The sequence below is a fragment of the Pristis pectinata genome, chromosome 9, assembly GCF_009764475.1.
Source record: "Pristis pectinata isolate sPriPec2 chromosome 9, sPriPec2.1.pri, whole genome shotgun sequence".
Lineage (NCBI taxonomy): Eukaryota > Metazoa > Chordata > Chondrichthyes > Rhinopristiformes > Pristidae > Pristis > Pristis pectinata.
In genome coordinates this window covers 42,993,924-43,016,355 of record NC_067413.1, presented here as the reverse complement: position 1 = coordinate 43,016,355, position 22,432 = coordinate 42,993,924, and positions in this window count along the sequence as shown.

The window sequence follows — 22,432 nt, the reverse complement described above, 5'->3', positions numbered from 1 at the left end:
CAAACCCACAGCCTGCAAAGAGTTGGGTGACCATCTCGTCCCCAGCACAGTCCTCCCGGGGGCAGTGCGTGCTGGGAGTGAGGTTCCGACCTTTAATCCAAGGATCTGACTGGGAGGGCCCCTTGCACTGCCAGCCAAGCGAGATCTTGGTGCTTGTTGGTGAGTTCTGGTGATGGTCTGGACAGTCTGCTCAGGGAACCACCCCATAACGTCCATCGAGTCCTTCTGCAGTGTCTGCAGGCTGTTCCATGCTGACCACTGCCTAATGGACTTGTGGTCAAAGGTGTTTGTCTGGAAGAACTTCTCCACGAAGGAGAGGTAGTGCGGCAGCGTCCAGCTGACTGGGATGTTGTGTGGCCATGGGGCCAGGCCTATCCTTCGCAACAGCAGGGACAAGTAGAACCTTGGTACGTAGTGACACTTGGTGCCCATGTACTTGGGTTCCACGCGCAGCCTGATGCAGATGAAGGTGGTCATCAGGATGAGGGTGACATTGGGGACGCCTTTACCCCCATTATCCAGGGACTTGTGCATGATGACCTGTTGGACCTGCTCCATCTTGGATCCCCAGATGAACCGGAAGACGGCACGGGTGATTTCCAAGCCGGAGGAGCGAGGAACAGGCCACACCTGCGCCAAGTACAGCAGCCCTGAGAGCACCTCACACCTGATGACCAAGTTCTTCCCAGTTATCGATAGGGAGCGCCGTTCCCACAGTCACAGTTTCTGCTTCACCTTCCCAATACGCTCCTGCCAATTTTTGTTGCACGCCCCAGCTCCTCCGAACCAGATCCCCAGCACCTTCAGGTAGGCAGGCCTGATGGTGAAGTGGACGTTGGATCGGTCGGGCCAGTTGCCAAAGAGCATGGCCTCGCTCTTAGTGCATTTTTTTATTCCAAAATAAAGTTTATTCATAATAAAAGACAAACTATATACAATTATAAAACAGTGCAAGCCTTTACATTCTTGTACAGATCATTCATTAGTGTTAAAAACAGCACCGATGCCACACGTGTGGCTCCCTGGGGGCTACCCAGTCCTGTATTTACAATATTTAAGGTCTTTCTCGCCTGACCCTGACCCTCCCTCTTCAGTGGCAGAAGAACCCTAAACTGTGGTCCTGCCCCACCAAGCCTTTGCGTTGGCTGCACCCAGCTTCAGTGCATCCCTCAGCACGTACTCCTGCAGCCTGGAATGTGCCAGTCGGCAGCATTCCCCTACGGACATCTCGCCATGCAGTTGGAGATGGCCGAAGTTGTGGAGAATTACGTGTTGGATGCAGAGGCTTGTGGGGTGGTAGGTGAGGACAAGGGGAACCCTATCCCTGTTATGTCGGGGGGGGGGCAGGGAATGGGGTGAGGGCAGATGCACAGGAAATGGAGGAGATGTACCTGTACCAACATACCTGTAACCTTTTCCTAACCAATCAACAGCCCTTTCTTAAGGCTTACTACTTCACCCACCTCACTGATGATTAGTTTCACAATTGTATTGCACTTTTTTTTTGTCCCTTGATCTTTAAACTGAGTCATTAGATCAGTGCCCACTGACTTTCTGTCAAAAATGAAACTCTTTTGGTCAGGTTGGTGGTTCCTTTAATTCGATTGTAATGCACAGCATTTAACATTAGAAACATAGAAAACTGCAGAAATAAATTCAATGTTATTTGCTTGTTTGCTACCAAGGTTACAAGTTTAAGAGATAAAGTAAATACTACATATTGAAATCTATTCACACCATGTAATCTCAATGGTAGCTGGTTTTACTTGATTCTAGAGCATTAACTATTCAAATGCTTAGCTTTAGAAATAGGCAAATCACCATTGACAGGAATGGATTCTTCAAGGTGTTAACCCTTTTCCATTTCATCCCAACACACCTATTGTGTACTTGCAACTTTTCAAGTTTTATCTTGGGCATGCAGCTTTTCAACTTCTTGGTGAAGAGCTCGTCTTGGATGAACAGGGTTTCCAGCATTAAGTTAGAATAACACGAGCCATCAATAAGATATTACTGTTTCCATGCCTGCATGTTAATGGAATGAGGCTTTTGCCAGACAGCACCTTATCACCAGAGGGTGCTGTTGGTTTGCAGAAAAGCCTAGCTTTTCCTGATGGACTTTCCTTTAGCTAATGATAAAATCAGCTACTAATTTATTCAATTTCTTTGTCATCCTTCGCAGTGATTAGTTTTGAAGTCTGGTTCCCTAAATTGGCATGTATTTGATACTTTGTGTTTAAGATGCTTAAAGACTTTGATATTGACTATAATGAGAAACTATTTTTTTAGTGGTAGAGCTCAGAATGTGTCCTTATTATTAGACTTTAAGATTAGGCCATTTGGCCCATTGAATCTGCTCAATGGGCCAAATGGCCTAATCTTATAGTTTTATAATCTGGGCTGTTTTTGGCAATGATCAGGATGCACAACTTCACAGGGTAGTGATGATCTGAAATCCTCCCAGCTAGAAGCAATTGGCCAAGCTGGTTGAAAGTCTTGAATCTAGAATTGAATTATAGAATAGCTGCAGCACAAAAGAAATGCATTTGGCCCATCAAGTCTATGCAGACTTTGAGTAGATTAATCTTGTTATTCCCATTCCCCCCCTTTCTCTTACCCACAACTTTGTAAGTTATTCTCTCTCAAGTGCCTGTCCAATTCCCTACTGAAGACATCGATTACTTGTATTTCCACAACCCAGTTAAGCAGTGAATTCCAGATCCTAATTACTGAATAGAAAAGATTTTCCTCACATCCGCTTTGTATTTTACCCAAACTTTAAACTATGTACCCTGCCTAAACAAGTTTTTTTTAGACAAGTATTAAGGGATAGGGAATTAAAGTGGGTAAGTGGAGTGAGATACTGAATAGATGTGATCTAATTGAATGACATTTAAGGCTCAAGTTACTAAATGGCCTATTTCTGTTCCTGTGCACCGTGGATTGTAACTCTTGTTAGATGTACACCTGAGATCTGATCATGTGGTACTTGCCTGCACCTTGCAATGGTTATTGCATTATAGAGGCTAGATCTCTATTGAACCTTTGTGGTTTTGATTAGCAACTTATCATTAGCTGTAGCTTGTTTCGCAAGTGAAAGATATTGGAAGGCAGAATTGTAGCCCTGAGTACCTAAGCTAGATGTCTGAATGTGAGTTGTATCAGAAGAGCTCCAAAGTTGGCATCTATCTAACAAATGTGTACAGTTGCCTGGGAAAAATGGGAAAAGTTTCACCTTGCAGAGTCGGGAGTTGGAGCCAGATTTGGAGCGGGACCTTTGCAAAGCGGTGAGTCTCTGTGCCTGAGCTTGAGTTTCACCTGGCAGGAGTCTAAATGAGGCATATTTGCAAATTGTTACCAGGTGATTGGCTTATTAACAGAAGCAAATAAAGGTAAGGCAGGTATAAGCAGAGCGGCCATTGTGTGATTGGCCAGTGTTAGAGTGGGGAGCTGAGGCTTTGGTTCAAGGGGCTTCAGTGAAAAGAGGCAAAGGTAAGTGTCTGTTAAGTTCCTTTCTTTCTTTGATTTGATGTTTCCTTTAGTGCCAGGACAGGGTAGTGAGAATGGCTCCAGGGTCAGTGGTATGTTCTGCTTGTGAGATGTGGGAGTTCTGGGAGACATCCAGTCTCCCTGATAACTACATTTACACGAGGTGCATCCAGCTGCAGCTCCAGTTCTCTAACTGGTCTGTAAGGAGCTGCAGCTGGATGACTTTTGGCTCCTACGGGATACTGAGCAGTACGTAGAATAGAGCTACAGGGAGGCAGTCACTCCGAAACTGCAGGAGGCAGGTAGCTAGGTGACTGTCAGGAGAAGGATGGAGAATAGGCAGGTAGTGCAGAGTACCCCTGTGGCCGTTCCTCGCAATAACAGGTATACCGTTTTGGATACTGTTGGGGGGGATGACCTACCAGGGGAAAGCTGCAGTGACCAGGTCTCTGGCACTGAGACTGGTTGTGTGGTGCAGAAGGGAAGGGGGGAGAAGAGGAGAGCGATAGTGATAGGGGATTCCATAGTAAGGGGGGGGGGCAGACAGGAGATTCTGTGGATGTGCAAGGGCAGGAATGGCTGCTGGATATTCTGCGGTTTAGATGTTTCAAAAGGGACAGGGGCAGAGGTAAAAGAGGTGGGGGAGTGGCTTTGCCGATCAGGGACAGTGTCACAGCTGTAGAAAGGGAGGATGTCCTGGAGGAACCGTCCACTGAGTCAGTGTGGGTGGAAGTCAGAAACAGGAAGGGAGCGATCACTCTATTGGGAGTATTCTACAGACCCCCACAATGACGGCAGAGCTGCTGAGGAGCAGATCGAGAGGCAGAGTTTGGAGAGGTGCAAAGATAACAGGGTTGTTGTCATGGGTGATTTCAACTTCCCTAATATTGATTGGCACCTCCTTAGTGTAAAGGGGATCGATGGGACGGAGTTTGTTTGGTGTGTCCAGGAAGGATTCCTGACACAGTATGTGGACAGGCCGACTAGAGGAGAGGCCTTACTGGACCTGGTACTAGGAAATGAGCCTGATCAGGTTTCAGATCTCTCGGTGGGAGAGCGTATTGGAGATAGTGACCATAACTCCTTGACCTTTACCATACCCTTGGAGAGGAATAGAAGCAGACGATACGAGAAAATATTTAACTGGGGGGAGTGGGAATTATGATGCTATTAGGCAGGAACTTGGGAGCATAAATTGGGAAAAGATGTTCTTGGGGAAGTGCACAGCGGAAATGTGGAGGTTGTTTAAGGAACACTTGCATGGGGCTCTGGGTAGGTTTGTCTCATTGAGGCAGGGTAAGGACGGTAGAGTGAAGGAACCGTGGTTGACACAACATGTAGAATATCTTGTCAAGAAGAAGAAAGAAGCTTACCTGAGGTTGAGAAAGCATGGATCAGACAGGGCTCTGGAGAGTTACAAGGTAGCCAGGAGGGAAGGACTGAGGAGAGCTTGAAGGGAGCATGAGAAGTCCTTGGCAAGTAGGATCAAGGAAAATCCCAAGGCATTCTACACGTATGTGAAGAATAAGAGGATGACTAGAGTGAGGGTAGGACTGATCAGGGATAAAAGAGGAAATTTGTGCCTGGAGTCAGAAGAGATAGGGGAGGTCCATAATGAATACTTTGCTTCAGTATTCACCAGAGAGAGAGAGACCTTGACGTTTGTGAGGATGGCGTACAACAGGCTGATACGCTAGGGCATATTGACGTGAGGAAAGAAGATATGCTGGAACTTTTGGAAAAACATTAGGATAGATAAGTCACCTGGGCCGGACAGGATATATCCAAAGTTATTACGGGAAGCAAGGGAGGAGATTGCTGCACCTTTGGCGATGATCGTTGCATCCTCTCTGGCCACAGGAGTGGTGCCAGATGATTGGAGGGTGGCAAATGTTGTTCCTTTGTTTAAGAAAGAGAGTAGGGATAACCTTGCGAATTACAGACCAGTGAGTCTTACTTCAGTGGTGGGCAAATTACTGGAGAAGATTCTTAGAGACAGGATTTATGGGCATTTAGAGAAGCATAGGCTGATTAGGGACAGTCAGCATGGCTCTGTGAGGGGCAAGGTCGTGCCTCATGAGCCTGATTGAATTCTTTGGGGATGTGACAAAGAACATTGATGAAGGTAGAGCAGTGGATGTGGTGCACGTGAATTTTAGTAAGGTGTTTGATAAGGTTCCTCATGGAAGGCTTATTCAGAAAGTCAGGAGACATGGGATCCAGGGAAACTTGGCTGTGTGGATTCAGAAATGGCTTGCCCATAGAAAATGGTGATGGTGGTGGTAGATGGAGTGTATTCTGCCTGGAGGTCGGTGACCAGTGGTGTTCTGCAGGGATCTGTTCTGGGACCCCTGCTCTTTGTTATTTTTTCTTAAATGACTTGGATGAGCATGTGGAAGGGTGGGTTAGTAAGTTTGCTGATGATTCAAAGGTTGGTGGTGTTGTGGATAGTGTAGAAGGTTGCTGTAGATTACAACAGGATATTGATAAAATGCAAATCTGAGCTGAGGAGTGGCAGATGGAGTTCAACCCGGAAAAGTGTGAAGTGATACACTTTGGGAGATCGAATTTGAAGGCAGAATACAAGGTTAATGGTAGGACTCTTAGCAGTGTGGAGGAACAGAGGGGATCTTGGAGTCCACATCCATAGATCCCTCAAGGTTGTCGCGCAGGTCGATAGGGTTGTTAAGAAGGCGTATGGAGTGTTGGCCTTCATTAGTTGGGATATTGAGTTAAAGAGCCACAAGGTGATGTTGCAGCTCTATAAAACTCTGGTTAGACCACACTTGGAGTACTGTGTTCAGTTCTGGCTGCCTCATTATAGGAAGGATGTGGAAGCTTTAGAGAGGGTGCAGAGGAGATTTACCAGGATGTTGCCTGGATTGGAGAGCATGCCTTATAAGGATAGGTTGAGTGAGCTAGGGCTTTTCCCTTTGGAGAGAAGGAGGATGAGAGGTGACTTGATAGAGGTGTACAAGATGATAAGAGGCATAGATCGAGTGGACAGTCAGAGACTTTTTCCCAGGGTGACAATGGCTAACAAGAGGGGTCATAATTTTAAGGTGATTGGAGGAAGGTATAAGGGGGATGTCAGGGGTAAGTTTTTATACACAGAGAGTGGTGGGTGCGTGGAACACACTACCTTCTGAGGTTGTGGAGAAAGATACATTAGGGACATTTAAGAGTCTCTTAGGTAGATACATGAATGATAGAGAGATGGGGGGCTATGTGGGAGGGAAGGGTTAGATAGATCTTAGAGCAGGATAAAATGTCGGCACAACATTGTAGGCTGAAGGGCCTGTACTGTGCTGTAGTGTTCTATATTCTAATGTAAAACATCAATCTAACATGATAGGGGCTATTAGCCTCCTCCCAATCTTAAATAAAGTGATGGAAAGGCTTATTAGTACCTAAGCAAATAACAACTTAATGAGTTGGTCACCAATTCCAGCTTGGCTTCATCTCCTACCTACCCGTAAAAGCTGAATGTGTCATCTTGGGCATTTCCCCCAGAGTAGGCATTGACTTGCTTCACTTCAGTTCTTTGGGTTCTGAGGTGGCTGATGGAGTCTGCAGACTCTTCTATGGGTGTTTGGTGGGGCAGGTGAGTGTGTTTTTTGGGAGGTCGTGTTCTACTTAGGCTCCCATTTCATGCTCCCATTTAGGCTGCGCTTCTCTGTGCTCCTGATGAAGGGTCTCAACCCTGTGCTATCCTGAATGCTGTTCCTCCACTTTGCAAGACTTTGGACCAGGGATTCCAACTAAGTTGATGGGGATGTTGCATTCTTTCACCAGAGCATTATACATCCTTGTATCATTCCCTCTGTCCACCCTTGTAATCTCCTGCCATGTCTAAGCTTGGAATAGAGTGTCTGTTTCAGGAACCTGAGGTCAGGTACACGAATGACACGACCTGTTCATGGAGCTGTTTGTAATTAGGGTCTCAGATCTCAGGATGTTGTTCTGGGAGATGACGCTGACATTGGTTTGCTTATCCTGCTGGTGAATTTGGAGGATTTTGAGGAGACAGCATTGGTTGTTCCTCTCTAGAGCTTTGAGCTACCTGCTGTGTAGGTGGTCCATGACTAAGCATATAGGAGGGCAGGGGTCAGTGCTGCCTAGTAGGCCAAGAGCTATGTGCTGAGTTTGGGACCTTGATCTTCAAGCATTCATTTCTTCAGGCAGCCAAATTCTGCTCTAACTCCATCTACAAGTTTGCAGATGATACCACCATCGTAGGCCATATCTCAAACAGCGATGAGTCGGAGTATAGGAAGGAGACAGAAAGCTTAGTGGAATTGTGTCATGACAACAACCTTTCCCTCAATGTCAACAAAACAACGAGCTGGTCATTGACTTCAGGAAAGGGTGCGGTGTAAATGCACCTGTCTACATCAAAGGTGCTGAGGTTGAGAACTTGGAGTGAACATCACCAACAGCCTGTCCTGGTCAAATCACGTAGCTGCCATGGCCAAGAAAGCTCACCAGCGCCTCTACTTCCTTAGAAGGCTAAAGAAATTCGGTTTGTCCCCTTTGACACTCACCAACTTTTATCGATGTACCATAGAAAGCATGCTATCTGGATGCATCACAGCTTGGTACGGCAACTGTTCTGCCCAGTACCGCAAAGAAATGCAGAGAGTTGTGGACACAGCCCAGTGCATCACGGACACCAGCCTCCCCTCCTTGGACTCTGTTTTTACCTCTTGCTGTCTTGGTGAAGCAGCCAGCATAATCAAAGACCCCACCCACCCGGGTCATTCTCTCTTCTCTCCTCTTCCATCAGGTAGAAGATACAGGAGCGTGAGGGCACATACCACCAGACTTAAGGACAGCTTCTACCCCACTGTGATAAGACTATTGAACGGTTCCCTTATGAGATGGACTCTGACCTCACGATCTACCTTGTTGTGACCTTGCACCTTATTGCACTGCACTTGCTCCATAGCCGTGACACTACTCTGTACTCTTATTGTTTTTACCTGTACTACATCAATGGACTCTGTACTAACCCAATGTAACTGCACTGTGTAATGAATTGACCTGTACGAAGGGTATGCAAGACAAGTTTTTCACTGTACCTCGGTACAAGTGACAATAATAAACCAATACCAATACCAAATGCTGTGCTGGTGCACTGAAGGCAATGGTGAATTTCATCATTCATGTCTGCTATATGATGGCATGCTCCCATGATATGGGAAGCAGTTCATGTTTTCCAGGGGCTCTTTGTGTGCCTTTATTGTTGGAGGACGGTGTTGTTCAGCAGGAGCAGGTTGGTAGAGGACCATTAGTTTGAGGGTGTTAAGTATAAACCCTGTTCTCTCACACTCTTCAGTGAACAATTTGTTGATGATTTGGAGTTCAACCTCCTAACATGTGCATGTGAAAGAGTTGTCTGTGAACTACAGCTCGATGACTGAGGTTGGAGTGACCTTGGTTACGGAGTGTAACCAATGTAGGTTGAACAGTTTCCTATTTATCCTCTACATTAGTTCCACTCTATTAAGAAGCTTGTCTGAGGTGATGTGCAGTGATATGGTATGAAAGATGTTGGGGGTGATGAAATAGCCTTGATTGGCATGGGAATTGGGTCTGTTATGGGCTCACTGAGGAAGATCGCAACCCGCATGCCATGATATAGCAGATGTAAGATGAAAATGAATTTCCACACGCATCCAAACTTGAAAATGATGCTCTTATCACAGGAGGAAGCAACAACAAGAAACTCTGGGACACTGCTGGAAGTGGAAATCAACGGCAAAAATTAAGTTGCAGGCAGAACATTTCTCTAAATAAGAGAAAAGTGTCTTCCAAGACATATAGAAACAATTACATTTCTATTTGGATGAAAAAGCATCTCATGCAGCCCATTTGCTGTATTAAGGATAGGAGCAGGGTGACAAATTTGATGCTTCCAGTATGCCAAGACATAGATTGATAAAATCCAAATAAAGTCCAGCAATTCCTCCTTGGTAATCACATCATCATTTCTTTCTCAGAGATTCTTGGAATCAAAGAAAAAAAAATGTGATGCATAAATGGAAAATCATTTAGAGTATGAATATTTTATAGGATGCACAATGTGCTATTAACTAGATAACTAACTTTTTGATTTCTCGTCCTTCGGATTGGTATTACTTTCAAGTTTCTTGTTTAGATCAATTTAAATACAAAAGAATTGTCAGTCTTTTTTTTGTATAGAGCCTATGATGCCAGCTGGATAACTAATCAATTGGGTTATAATTATGCTAAGTCAACTTCTCTTGATAATTCAAATCATCCCTATTCAAAGGAAGAGAGCATAATTTGCAAACTCAGATATTCAAATTGGCTAGCCAGAGTATCAAATGATGCATTCTTCTTTCTATTCATTTTTTAGGGGTTTAGCAGAATTCAAGTTCAAAAGCATGTTTGCAAAACATAAGTTACATTAATAATTCATTGATGGAATTTGGATGAATTTTTTTAAGCTGCAAAATCTTAGTTAACCCAGCCTGAAGTTATGAGGATTAATTTGTTAATGATGATGTGTTGTTATGATGCAACTAGCCCAAACTATTTAATGTATTTTCTTTTATATTTCAAACATTGCATTATTCCTAGAAGACAGGAACAACTTTCAATTTTAATAGTTCTTAACTCTGCTGGTCATTGGTCTTTGGGATGCGCACTGTGGCTCCATATTTACAACTTGATAACTAATTCTGGGCTGAAACTATCACATGGTTATTACCGAACATTTGGTCTGTCTTAGATCCACCCAATCTATATACTGCCTTCAGTGTTGCTGTGAAATGGTTACTACTTTACACTAAAGATGATGTGTGGAATGATTAGCAGGTAGAATGGAGATGTTCAAGAAAATCTGAGAGTTGGACCTTTGTCCTTTGCACCCTTATGAAATAGGTATAAGTTGATTGTGATAATTATAATTGAGGTAAGTTGGAGTAGTCTCCCATTCTTCAGATTTAACTGGCTATTGTAGTTTGTAATGTTGTAACAAAGCAGTGTCTTTGGGACTTTGAGCAGATTTTTGAAAATACATTGCACTGAGAAGATCAAAATTGAAGTGATATTCTTGATCACTTCATTCCCCTATCCAGCCTTTATTTTGAGTGAAATATTCCATAAATGTTGAGAGCAAGAAGCAAGGTATTCATTTTATATTTTAATGCAGTGCTATTACTTGGTTCCTGCTATTTACTGTGGGACATAGGATCCATAATGGTAAATATACATTTCCTCATTTAGTGTATTATATCTTGTATTATAAGATATCAGTATTATATCTTGCAAAGCTGTCTTGGATAGATGAGACTCTGGCATTTCTTTTCTAATTCTTTACTAATTGAGATTCAGCCAAACGTCTGATTCCAGTCCATTCTCTGCTTTTACTGTTTAATTCCTGACCACTTCCTACGACTATATATGGATAATCCCACAAAATAAAACACACAACTTTTGGAAAAGGTACTAATTCTGAGTCAAGCATAATGGAAGGCTGTGTCAGTTTGGTCGGGGCCCTTAACGTTGAGTAGGTATTGAATGAATTGGTACAGTAAGAGAATTGATTTGCATCTTTGTCAAATTTTATTTGCTCAAAGGTCCTGGGGCATTTAATAATCTCTTATTGAAGGCACTCTGAAAGCTGAAATGCACAACAGGTTCTCTCTAATCTATTCTGCTGGCTGCAACTCCACAAAAGATCACTAACAGATTTTCCTTTTGTAAGTCCATGTTGACTCTGCCCATCCTAAATGTCCAGTACCACTGATGAAAGGGAATGGATGCCAGCATTTCCCCTACTCCTTCCGAGGTCAGGCTAACTGGTGTATAGCTTCCTGTTTTTTTTTCTTTCCCTTGTTTCTTGGGTGGGGTTACATTTGCTGCCTTCTAATCTGTGGGAATTTTGGAAGATAACAATGAGTGTACCTACTATCTCTGTAGCCACCTCTTACAAAACCCTGGGAGGCATGTGATCAGGTCCTGGGGATTTATCAGCTTTCATGCATCTCCACTAACTCCGGAGACAGCACGACATGTTACTCATAGCTGGCAGCATGATTTTGCAGATGATTGTCCTCACGCGTAGGCCAAAGGACATCAGGCACAATATAAAGATACTGATGTCAAATGTCAGGAGGTCAGTCTCATTCCTACCATATCCATAAATTTGTAACATAGCTTTTTATGAGATTTTGTGACAGTTCACTTGAGAGTTGGATAATCAAGGATAAAAAAAACTTTCCTCCCCAAAAAGATGTTACCTTTACCCCATTGGGGCATATTTAAATATTTGTAAAACATTTTTGGGGTGTACCTCTATAAATTCAATTGAATTCTATTCCATGTGTTGAGCCCACTTTATTTGGTCTTTCTGATATCCATGCTAAATTTACCTCTTAGTTGAAAGCCCTTCTCTTATCCTATTTGCTGCTGTTGGATTTGAAGTAGTGTTCTAGATTGAACCACTCAATACTGTTCACTGCTTCACATAACATTTATCTGCTGTGTTATCGAACTGCTCAAAAAAATTAGGTTAATTATGGATTTTCAATGGGACCATGTAAAATAGTCTTGGCTCAAGTTCTGGCCTCTGGAAATTGAAGGCATTTCTATATTGTACCATGTTTAATATGTGAGAACATGTTTCAAGATGAACAATATTTGGTGTTTGGGTAGGAAGCACGATCTTAATTTGTATTCAAACTTAACACAAGAAACTCAATTAGCCAGGGTTGGGAGATGAGTGGGTGGATGGAGGTGTAAGTGGTGTTGGGTGGTTTCTTGACACTTATATGATTATTAAATAAGTGTTGAGATCTTCTGAAGCAAGTGCTTATTTCAAATGTTTCTTCTTTCTTTTATTTCTGTTGTCAGCGCAATGTTTTATGACCTTTTGTTCAATGAGTATAAGATCATCTTCAACAATGGGAAGTTCCTTTCACCAATATATTCTAAAATGTACAATACTCTGGATAAAAAAAGGGTGAAATTGCAGTGATGTATATTAATATTTCATATTTACTTACAAAATAGGAAGGCTTTCAGCCCATCAAGTCTAAATTGGCTCCCAGACCCCGCCCATTTCTCCCATTTATATCCCTGTTACATATTCATATTTGCCCATCAATTCCTCCCTTTCTTTCTACTTCACTATGGCTAATTTACAGCAGCCACTTAACCTATCAACCTGCATGTACTTGGGATATGGGAGGAGACAAGAGCTCCTGGGGGAAGCCACAGTCACAGGGAGAATGTGCAGACTCTATACCTACAGCACCAAGGTTAGGATCGAAATCGATTGCTGGAGCTGGGCTCAGTAGCACTAACTGCTGGAGAAAGCCTTCAGTTGGATAGCAATTTGATTTGGGAATAGTTAGAGGCCAGCATTGAATGAGGGCATATACTGTATCTGTGATTATCCACATTCATAAGTAGATGGCTAAGGTTAAAAATCTTTTAAATTAATAAACATGTAAGAAAAAGTGCCTTGAATGCACAAATGTGAACGTTGAGACTTTAAACATCATGGCTTTACTTCTCACTTTTCTTTAAATAATGAATTATTTACTGATATACTAAAGTTGTTTTAATGCTGCCAAGTCTTCATTTGAGGCCCTGATCATATCCCTTTGGTTTATATTGTATCTGGTACTGCAATGATTTGCGGGTTAAGTTCAGCTTTAAAGCATCTTTTAAGGTCATGATACCATTCAGTGGGATGCTTCAAAACAAATAGGAAGGCATATTAATTTGACAATAACACTTAAGTTTGTAGGATTTTGAACCATCAGCAACAATTACCTTCCAGAGCTTTGCATTTTGCTTTATATGTAGTGGTTTATTTTAACGATGTACTTAAAATGACACTGTCACCTCTCACCATTTCAGCTGGCATCTTATTTTGCCAACTAATATTATATAGGAAGTTTAGTTACCTGGGAAACTAAATCTTGGTGTTGTAAAAATAAAAAAAAATGCACATTGCTGCAGAACTCTGTGAATGGGGTCAGTCTCCTTGGTAACAGTAACATAGCAACGTTATTTGGAGCATTAGCAAAAGTTGTAACGTAATTATTACAATCACAACAATTTCTATTAATATTTGAAGTATCAGAAATTCCCCTTGGAATTTCCTCATACAAGATTTCATGTTGATGGACCTAAGGACATAATCCAGCTGACCAAATAGTGAGTTTAATCATTGAAATAGGTTCCAAGACGTCTTGAAGGAGGAGTCAGAAACAAAGAGGTTTAGGAAGGAGATTCCAAAGCTAGGGCATTGGCAACTAAAGGCACAGCTGGATATAGTTGACGCCGAAATTTAATGAGACGTCTCAGTGGTTATCCACTGTCATATGTTAGCCCGAGTTTCAGCTATAAGCTTAGATTGAGGAAGCTAGAGTTAAACTCATTGGAGTTAAGAATATTGAGGGGATACGTGACAGAGGTGTGTTTTTAAAAAAAAGTGAGTGGTTTATACAAGGAAGATAGAGGCAAATTGTTCTCATTAACAAGTGATTTGAGGATCAGAGGACACATTTAACATTTTGGGCAAAAGATACAAGGGGGAACATGTGATTTTTTTTTACACAAGCTTAGTTATGATCTAAGCTCATTGAATCAGAATTCAGAATCAGGTTTATTACCACTGTCTTACATAACATAAAATTTGTTGTTTGCAGCAGCAGTAAAGTGCAAAGGCATAAAATTACAAGAAAATACAAAATAAATAAATAGTGCAAAAGAAAAGGAACAATGAGGTAGTGTTCCTGGGTTCATTGACCATTCAGAAGTTGATGATGGAGGGGAAGAAGCTGCTCCTGAAGCACTGAGTGTGGGTCTTCAGGCTCCTGTACCTTCTCCCTGATGATAGAAATGAGAAGAGGGCATGTCCCGGATGGTGAGGGTCCTTAATGACGGATCCCGCCTCCTTGAGGCACCGCCTCTTAAAGCTATCCTCAATGGTGAGGCCCATGATGGAGCTGGCTGAGTCCACAACCCTCTGCAGGCTCTTGCAATCCTGTGCATTGGAGCCTCCATACCAGGCTGTGGTGTAACCAGTCAGAATGCTCTCCACTGTACATCTATAGAAATTTGCAAGAGTCTTTGGTGACATATCAAATCTCCTCAAATTCCTAACGAAGTAGAGCCACTGATGTTCCTTCTTTGTGATTGCATCAATGTGTTGGGCCCAGGACAGATCCTCGGAGATGTTGATACCCAGGAACTTGAAGCTGCTCACACTTTCCACCGCTGAACGGGTACGTGTTCTCCCGACTTCCCCTTCCTGAAGTGCACAATCAATTCCTTGGTCTTGCTGACGTTGAGTCCGAGGTTGTTACGACACCACTCAGCCAACTGATCTATCTCACTCCTGTATGCCTCCTCGTCGCAACCTGAGATTTTACCAACAGTGGTCTCATCTGTGAATTTATAAATGGTGTTTGAGCTGTGCCTAGCTACACAGTCATGAGTGTAGAGAGAGTAGAGCAGTGGGCTAAGCACGCATCCTTGAGGTGCGCCTGTGTTGTCAGCGAGGAGGAGATGTTATCACTGATCCGCATTGACTGTGGTCTCCCAATGAGGAAGTCAAAGATCCAGTTGCAGAGGGACGTACAGAGGCCCAGGTTTAGAAGCTTGGTGATTAATACTGATGGGATGATGGGGTTGAACGCTGAGCTGTAATCGATTTAAAAAGCAGCCTGATGTGTGTTTTGCTGTTGTGTAGGTGCTCCAAAGCAGAGTGGAGAGCCAGTGAGCTAACGTCTGCTGTAGACCTATTATGGCGGTAGGCCTATTCTAGTGGGTCCATGCTCAAGCAGGAGTTAATTCTAGCTATAACCAACCTCTTGAAGCACTGCCTGTAGGTGAAGAGGAATGTGAATCATTTAGAGATTTCCAACGAGAATTGGAAAGGTACTTATGAGGGAATAATTTATAGGGTTATAGAGCAAGAAAAGAGAAATAGGATAGACACTTCTGAATTGGGAATCACCATTGACTTAATGACCTGAAGGTCTTTCTGTTCCATAATAATTCTATGATTCTGCTTTAGAGCTGGAGGACATCAGAGCAATAGCAAGAATGTAGTAATGGTGGGATTTGGAAACAAGGGTGACAATTTTAAATGTGAGGCCATGTTTAACCAGGAACCTATGTAGGTTAGCTAGCACAGTGATAATGGGTAAGCAGGACTTGGTGAGAGTTGGACAAAGACAACAGTGTTTGGTGCAATGGTGGAAACTTGCACTGTCTGCAGATGTTGTGACTGATGGTCCCCACCTGCACCGTTGATTCAGTTCATCAGTTTAACCTTTCACTTTGTGCTAAGTATTTCATAAACTCACATTAAACCAGGAACCATTATGAATAGGCATGGTTAAGTTGTGAATATAACACATAATTTGTATTATTTTAATTTACTTAATTGCTATATAGTTAATAATTTTTGATTCCCCAAACCAAAATTATTCACAGATATCAATTTGATAAGTATCAGCGCTAGTGATCTGTGTTGGTGCCACTGAAATTCCTTTGGTAAAAGAATATGGAAGGTGTCCTGTTCCAAAAAACAAAAATCAAATAAAAGAAGCTTGCAACACAAATTGCTCTATGAAGGTAATATGAAAATGATTTGTCTGTAATTGCTAGCTTCAAAGAAATTGTGTGCAAAAGAATAGGCATATTCGAACCGACCATTAAACCTTTACAGGCGATTTTCCCTGTTTGTGTTATCCTAAAATCATTAAATTTGATGAGATTCTTTAACTCAAACTCCACAATTTTGTGTTTTTTAAAATTAATTGCCATTGCAGTTTAGTAATATACAAACTGCCTTTTCCATCTTGTGCAGTCTTGAACAAGTGAGGCATTTAGCTTTGATCCTCTGTATGTATTGAGTCAGTTCATCTCAACTGAGTCTGCAGCATTAATTTTCCAATTGACCTCCAACCTAGGAGGGCAATAGGCCAGCATCTTCACCGCTGATTATTAAACACAAAACCCTGCTGCAACTAAGTAGATGGAAGTTGAGGAGAGAATTTGGCTTGACTGGGCTGCCCTATCTGATTGAGTTCACTTCCTGGGACTGTAAATACATTGTGGGCACAGAGGGCGGTATTAAAAGCAAAAAGTGACCTGCTGGAGGAACTCAACGGGTCAGGCAGCATCTCTGGAGAGAAATAGGCAGTTGACGCTATTCATCTGGATTGAAAGAGCAGAGGGGAGATGGCCAGAGAGGTGTGGTATTAAAATGTGCCCAAGGTTTGTAATGCAATGACAAGTCAACACTTTCTGGAAAAGAGAAGGGAAACATTGCTAGAAAAATATATCCTTACCATTTTAGTGCAGTGCAAATGATTTTAAAAGTCCTATTAATAAAACCTGCAATAGAATATTTAATATTCCCTAAGCACTCAGATAAGAGCAAGATCTACATAGCTGTAAAGGTGAACAAATGTGAACTAGTATCCAATAAAACATAGGAAGAAGTTAAAACTACCACCTACGTAAGACAGGACTGACTGAGGCCTTCTGCCAGAGGAACCAATTAGTTTTAGAAACATACTTAAAAAACTACAGAGGGGCACAGAGAAATGAAACAGCAGTTCAGGAGTTTGTTGAAGCAAGCTTTAAGGAGGCTCCAAGGACACAGTTAAAATATACAAGTTAATTGACAGTGCTTAATTTATTGCATTCAATGGTTTAAGTTAGTAGTTCTTGTAAAATATCACCAGATTTAAATTATAAAAAAGCAAATTTATTGGAAAGATGGTTTAATTTAAGGTAGATATTTCATTTAAGCTGATTCATGGAAAGCATTGTTCTTACTAGACAAATGAGTTCTTCCCATTGCCTGAGAGTTTGAATCTAAATTTTTAATTTAAAAAATAAATTTTATTCATAAAATAATAATACAAGAAAAACAAAAACAGTTCATAGCTTTCTTTACATTCATTGTGTTACTGGGTCTATACATTTATAGTGGAGGCAGATTCTATGTACAAGGCACCATTGCCACTCTTGTGGCCTCTTTAGACAATACTAACTTCAAGTGATTGAGTGGCTGTTACACAGTGCTTGGCCACTCAATATCTAGTGGCAGCAGGACTTTAGACTGCAATCCTTTCCCACAAAGCCTTTGACATGGCTGCACTGAGCCTCAGTGCGTCCCTTAGCACATACTCTAGCAGTCAGGAATGTGCCAGGCGGCAGCATTCCCTCATGGACGTCTTGTTGTACTGTAAGACCAACAAGCTTTGGGCAGACCAATGCGTAACCGAGCTGATGATCTTCCAGCAGCACTTGATGGTTGTCTAGGTATGTATCCCTGGGAACAGTCCCTAGAACAGAGAATCCTCTGTTGCGCATCTGCTTTTGATGAACTACAACAAGGCAGCTTGCATCTTTTCCCTGAACTTTTTTGCAAATCCACGATCCACAAGAAGGTGGGCGATCATTTCATTCTCATCACAACAGTCCCGAGGGCAGTGTGCGCTGTGTGTGAAACATTGACTGTGTAGGAAGGATCTGACAAGAAGGGCACCCTCACTGCCAGCCAAGAAAGAGTTTGGTGCTTATGGGTGAGTTCTGGCAATGGGGCATTCTGCCAAATGGTTTTGACAGTCTGCTTGGGAAACCATCCCTTAGGACCTTGGCTTTTGTTTGAATTAATTAAGTAGGCTTGTGTGTGTGTGTGTAGTTGTGTGTCTGCTAACCCTCCAATTTTTAAAATTTTTTACCACGACTTCATCTTTTTCACAAATATAATGTATGTTGCTCTAACTTCTTTGCATATATGAAATTTGAATTATTTCAGAAAATAATCCTGAGATAGTTACAGAAATTCATATATTTGGATCATCTTTCATCTGGGATTTCTTCATTGATATAATTATTACTATAAGATTTACTGTATTGCTAAGATTTTTCTGTTGAGTGATATGTCACCAGTTGCAGTAGTTTTAAATGTCAAAGGGTGTCATCTGAAGTTGAATGTAAGGTGCAATCTGAAGATAGTAAAGCTTCTCTCCTCTATGCCTGGGGATGGGGTCTCACTGGCTGTCAAAACCTTTTTGGAGAGCCAGCACTACATTGATCAGCTGGGAGATTGTACCCAGGGCCTGTTGGAAGAAATAGCTTGGCCCAAGGGTAGACAGCCAATGATCATGGAATAATGGAAGATCTGCCTCAAAATTTCACTTGCTGAAAGACCACCACCACATTTTATTCATGAAAAGGTCTCCTTTTACAATTTAGCAGAATATACAAAATTTGTGTGGAGTCCAGAACCATAGTGGTATGGGCTGCCTTTTTGATTTTATGGGTTCAATAAACAAAACTTCATTGATGGTGTCCATCAGCACACTATGGATATCATGGATATTGCTTCCTGTCTCGACCTTTCATCATACAATTGACCCCCACTTTATGGAGGGGTTGCATTCCTTGAAAATGGTCCTTATCCCAATCTTCCTATCACAAAGCCATGTCATTTGTGCATGTGTCAAGAAATGTGAGTTGAAGATAAATAAAGTTAGTGGTTATTTATTTACTTTTTTTCACATAAATTCCATGAGAGTGAATTTTATTCTGTATTTCAAATTTTTGGGTAGTGATTTGTGAATTCAGTAGGGACGAATTTCCAAAAACTGAACGGCCATAACGCAAGTGTTGCCTGTACTCATCTCTGTTTGTAATGCTTTTTCCAGCACTGACATCTTTCTTGGAGCATTGTGTTAAAATCCTTTTGTATTTGCATCATTTCTGCCAGGTGCAGCTGATTCAGAATTCTGTGACGCATAAGGTAGCAATCATGCTTGTAGAAATTTAGTCCAATGCAAAGTGAATTTGAGGAACAGGATTTGCTAAGCCACATACAAGGATTTCCTTTAACATACTGGAAAACAATTCCTCTTGCATTACAAAAGGGAACTTGAGATTTTGGGTCAGAATTAATGTTTAAACTCTACAATCATGGAGAGCTGTGATGATGTAAAATACTGACTATTAATTATAATAACGTTGTGAGTTGCTTTCCTGTTAAATCTCCTCAGTGGTCCACAACCCAATGGCATGAACATTGAATTCTTCAATTTCAGGTAACCTGCTCCCCCTCTCTCTTTTCTCTCTCCTCCAAATCTACCCAGTTCCTCCTTGCACCCAGCCTGGTCCCCTATCACCCTATTTCTCTTTCATCCTCTCCCCACTCCATCTGCCCATCACCCACACACTCCTCCCACTGGGTCCCCTCCCCTTACTGTTCCCACCTGCCCACTCCACCTCCCTTATTTGATTCCACACTCTACCTTCCTCTCCTGTCAGATTTCATCATCTGTAGCCCTGTGTTGCCTCCACCTATCACCTCCCAGCCTCTGTCAGTATTTCCACTCTTCCCTCCTCATCTGCTTATCAGCCCTCCTCACACGGATCCACCTATCACTTGCCAGTTCTTTCTCCACCCCTTCCCCTCACCTCTTTATACTGGCTATCTCCCTTCTATCTTTTAGTCCAAGCAGAGTCTCGACCCGAAACGTTGACTGTCCATTTCCCTCTACAGATGCTGCCTGACCCACTGAGTTCCTCCAGCAGTTTGTCTGTTTCTCCAGATTCCAGCATCTGTAGTCTCTTGTGTGGCAACAATTTTATTTCAACTTTCTTCCCCTTACATTTTCAGAACTGTGTCTGTACTATTTATTCTAAGTAATGGAAGAAAATCTGGAACACCTTTTCAGTCAATACTATATAATGGAATCTTTGATGGGATTTTTTTTTAAAGAAATAGACCCTTTTTATATCTAAGCACAATGATGGTGTCTTTAAGGCAGTATATCCATTGGAAAATGCTCACAATATTTGTCTTTCTATTAACTGTTGCTCAGCTTGCTGAGCTGGTCAAACTACTCACTTTCTCCTCCTCTCAGGTGATTTCAAAGGCCAGGACCTGATTCTCATTTGAAAAAGGTGAACAGCCATTAGCTGAAAATTGTAGGGAAGGGGTGCAGGAGGGGATAGCACTTCCACTTTTCCATGGATATCCATGGGCTCTGAAATGCATGCCTATAAGTGGGCAAGCAACCTCATCTGCTTCTGGCTGGAAACAATTCATGCACATGAGTTGGACCATGTCTACCATAGCATCCTCCTCCAAAGCCTTTTCTTGGTTGTCCAGTGCCGTGGGCCTAACATTGCTTGGCTCTTATCTATCTGATCAAAGATAAAGCATCTTATGTTTTTCTTCCCACCCAGGTATTAGTACCTCCAGAAGTCCTAGCGATCTCCTTCTTGTGCTCATCTACATGCTGAACTTCCACCTTTACCCTGATGACATCCATCTCTACTTCTCCCTCGCCTCCCTTGACCCAGCCACTACCTCTTTGTCCAATTTTCTGCTTGAGATGAGCAGCATTTCCTTTCAGTTGAACAACAGGGATCCTGAACCCATTGGTTTCAATCCCCACATCTTCATGCCACTAATTCCATTGCGTTCCCCGGCAATTGTCTCTGGCTGAATCATTAACTCGAGGCTCCACTTGTCCCATAGATGCTCCATTATGAGGACTACCTTTTTCAAAAGCCCATTGCAGTCCTCATTCATGGTTTTATCATTGGTGCTCTCCTGACTGATCTCCATTTTCCATACTCTGTAGACTTCAGTTTGATTAAGGCTCTGCTTCCCATAAGATTTCTTGCTCAAAGTCCATCACCCCTGCTCTCAGTGACATAACATAGGATTCCTCATATTAATCTCAAATATTAAAATCCCTTTGTGGCTTTGCCCTTGGGTATCTCTGTGACACTCTTTATCACCTCAGCCCCTTTCCTCCACTAGAATAATCAAGGGCAGGCACGGTAGTGTAGCGGTTAGCATAACACTATTACAGCACCAGCGACCTGGGTTCAATTCCGGCCGCTGTCTGTAAGGAGTTTGTACGTTCTCCCTGTGTCTATGTGGGTTTCCTCTGGGAGCTCCAGTTTCCAAACACATTCCACTAGGAAGTGTGGGCATGCTATGTTGGCACCGGAAGCATGGTGACACTTGAGGGCTGTCCCCAGAACACTCTACACAAAAGATGTATTTCACTGTGTGTTTCGATATACATGTGACTAATAAAGATATCTTATCCTATCTTAAGTCCCAACAATTGTGAAACACCCCACTTCCTTGCCCAACTTTTACAATCTAGATCCTGTTAATTCCTTCTTAATAACCCTTTGTTTCTCCATTATCTTCTCACAGTCATATTGTACAGCACAGAACTAGCCCCTTTGACCCATCATATTCACGCCAATCTTTTTGCCCATCTACACTCATTCCATTTGTCTGCTTTAGTTCCATATCCTTTGATGTCTTGCCTATTCAAGTGCTTGCCTATATGTTTCTAAAACTTAGTGATTGTATCTGACTCCACCATCTCTTCTGTCAGCGAGTTCCAGATATCAACAGCGTGATAAAGGACGAATGATTAGTAAGCTTGTCATCCACAAACTTACTAATCACATGTCCTACATTCACATACAAGTAATGAATATATATGACAAAAAACAAGTACTCCAGCACTGATCCCTGCCATACACCCCTGGTCACAGGCTTCCAATCAGAAAAGTGTCCTTCCACCATTCACCTCTGCCTCCTATCAATTATGGATCCAGTTAGTCAGCTCACCTTGGATCCCATGTGCCTTACCCTTATGGACCAGCCTACCATGTGGGATTTCGTCAAACGCCTTACTGAAGTCCATTTAGAGTCTGTGGCCCTGCCTTTATCAATCTTCTTAGTTACCTCCCCAAAAATCTCAATCAAATTAGTGAGGCAGGATTTCCCCTGCACAAAGCCATGCTGACCATCCCTGATAAGCCAGTAACTTTCCAAATGAATGCAAATATTATCCCTTAGGATTTTCTCCAGTAATTTCCGTAACATTAATGTAAGGCT